Here is a 3,053-nt window from a genome sequence, read left to right as displayed (position 1 = left end):
GTATTTTTGTTTCAATTAGTACCATGACTTTAAATTAATTCAATCTTGTAATAATCATGTTTGATAAAGGCTTTCCCTATTATTTCTATCAATGCATGTAGTGAAATACTTCTCTCTCATTTCATATTGAGGGATGGTATTGAGATATTTTATATTGATTGAATGTCCTTAAATTGGATAGGGTGATGGCTACCTATTTAATTGGTGGATCTTTTGGTGTAAGGTGAAGCAACCAAGGAGCCTTATCTTATCTTCACAAGACTAATGGCCATGCATTTGCGACCACAAGTGAGGCATCCTATTATCCATGGCTTGCAAGCATTCTCAAAATCATCTTGTGTCTTTGTCACCAACCAAGTGCACCCAAATAGAATCCCCCAGATTCTTCAAGATAAGAATGGGATTCAACAGATGATTGATTTGCAACAAACTCAAATACGGAACCTCATGAAATAGTGATAGCCTATTCATACCATGATGAGCCCCTATTTAATCAGTGGATCTTTTGGTGTAAGGTGAAGCAACTAAGGAGCCTTATCTTATCTTCACAAGACTAATGGCTAATGCAAGTTCTTGATGTGTCAAGGCTCTTCTCCTTGTATCCTTTCATTATACGACAACTTGTGCTAAGTTCTTCTTGGTTGTTAGTGGCTAGTAAGACAAAGAGAGGCAAGCAGTGCACTAGCATCATGGGCTCTTGTCTTATATGGATGGATGGAGAGAGAGAGAGAGAGAGAGAGAGAGAGAGAGAGAGAGAGAGATCTTTAGAGGCCTTTCCCACGCTATGCTTGGCTAGCAAAAATGCCAACGCCATTGGCAATCACCAGCGGAGGTTCCCATGATGGAAAATATGCCAATGTTGTGAAGCCTTCATTAAATTTATTGGACGTATGTTGCTCAGAACTTTGATTTCATCCTCAAAACAGTTTGAGCCTCGTAATGCCCAAGTGGATAGGGAAAATTCTTGTCTCCACCGCGACACCTACAACGCTACACTATGGCAGCTAGATTTACGGGGCTGAACAGGGGAACGAAGGAAACGGTTGAGTTTTCTGGCATATTTGTTGGGATAGCAATCGCAGAAATGACCTATTACTTCTCACACAACCCAATCTCTATGGCACCAAGTCTTGGGTTGGATGGAAACAAATCGCAGCCATCCAATCACAACATTTTCTAGTACAGAAGTCATAGTGTGAGGATCCTCGTGAATCTCGTTGCCATTGAAGCAAGAATTTGGCCTGGCAACAATCATCCTAGATGGGACCTGGGGATACATTTTCAAAAAGTAAAATAGGTGGGGGGGCTTTTGACTCAAAGTACCATGTATATGTCACAATTCTTCGAAAGTCGCATGCTTAATCATTAAATAGTCGCCAATCTAACTCCCATGGAGGAACCTCGTCCCATGGAACCTCGTTCCCCGGAAACCTGGCTCTTTGCCGCTTTTGCATTTGCCCTCGTCTTCCTTCCTTTTGCCTTCCTTCGCTCTCTCACTCCTAGACTACCCCAGTGCTTGCCCCCTTCGCCTCCCTCATGGCCCATCCTTGGCCATTTGCATCTCCTTGGCAAACTTCCCCACGAGGATTTGTACCGCCTCTCCATGCTCTAGGGTCCAATCATGTACTTGCGGCTTGGCTCCGTTCATACTATCGTCGCCTCCTCTACGGATATCGCCAGGAAGTTTTTACATACCCACGATCGTGTCTTTGTTTCCCGCCCCAAGATCGGGGCAAGTAGGATTCTTGCTTACGATAGCAGCGATCTTGTATGGGCTCCTTATGGCTCTGAGTGGAGAGAGTTGCGTAAGCTTTGTACAATCCAACTCTTTAGTGCAAAAAGGTTGAAAAGTCTTAGGCCAGTTAGGGACGCTGAAATTGTATCCATGCTTTCACGTTTGCTACAAGATTCTGAGCGGGGTCTACTCCAAGACATGAAGGAGAGGATTTCAAGTCTGTCAACGAACACGCTCACTTTGATGGATTTCAGGGAAAAGTATTTTGAATCTGGAACAACGCAGGCAAAGGAGATCAGAGAGTAAATGAGCGAAGCGTTAGCCTTGACAGGAGAATTCTCCATTGGAGACTACGTTCCACACCTCAGGTGGTTGGATTTGCAAGGCTACAAACGCCGGCTTCGAGCTGTGCACAAGAAGCTGGATCGATGGTTGCAGACAATTGTTGAAGAGCACCGTATGAAAGGAAAGAAAAACGAAGGAAACAGTGACGGCCATCTCTTGGATGTGCTGTTGGATCACCGATATGATGGACGTACACTGAACGATAATACGATCAAGGGAGTCATCCTAGTTTGAGATGTTCTCTGTCTAGGAAAAGAAGAGGATTATCTATATCATTTACTAGTTTGAAATGAATGTAACTAGTAAGTGTGCAAACTAGAGAAAATGGAACATTTCCTAGTTACCTTATATAGGGAATCAATCAAAAAATTCCCTATGCAAGTCAATGCAAGGAATCATTAGAGAATTTCACCATATAGGAAAATTTTCCTAGATAGTGAAATTTATTAGTAATTCCCTACATAGTCTAACTAGGAAATGTTCCATTTTCCCTAGTTTGCACACTTCCTAGTTATAGTCTAGTAAATGATATAGAGAATCCTCTTTTCTTTGTCAGACAAACTAGGAAATGCCCCATTTTTCATAGTTTGCAAACTTCCTGGTTATGAACTACTAAACAATATTGAGAATCTTCTATTTCCCTATACAGGGAGAACGCGAAATAAGTGATTTTGTCTAAGTTATATCATTTAAGAAATGAAGCACTCATGTTTCAAATTTTTATATGTAGCAATTTGAACTTTTAAAGTACCTAGAGCAATAAGAAATTGTTACTATAATTACCTTAACTCACATTATCTACACTAAGATTCAACAAAACCATAAAAAAGATTATGGAGTTCTCTTTAATATTTCTACAAATAATAAGAAGGTAAAAAGTCCAGTCGTTATTACAATATTCAAAAGAAAAAGCAAAAAACTTCTACTATAAGAAATATAAGACAACCAAAGAGAGCTAAAAGAGCTGTATATA

At 40.6% G+C, this 3,053-nt stretch overlaps 1 pseudogene; it reads left to right on the top strand.

Annotated features, from left to right (window-relative positions):
- Nucleotides 1–1,621: 1,621 nt before the first annotated feature.
- On the top strand, nt 1,622–2,041 carry LOC147893033 (flavonoid 3'-monooxygenase CYP75B137 pseudogene; annotated as a pseudogene).
- Nucleotides 2,042–3,053: the final 1,012 nt, after the last annotated feature.

Source organism: Dipteris shenzhenensis, chromosome 16, assembly GCF_047967505.1.
Source record: "Dipteris shenzhenensis isolate YYH24624 ecotype China chromosome 16, Dip_SZ_1.0, whole genome shotgun sequence".
In the NCBI taxonomy this organism is placed as follows: Eukaryota; Viridiplantae; Streptophyta; class Polypodiopsida; order Gleicheniales; family Dipteridaceae; genus Dipteris; species Dipteris shenzhenensis.
The sequence above is the reverse complement of the archived record's forward strand: the minus strand, read 5'-3'. Positions and strand labels throughout refer to the sequence as shown.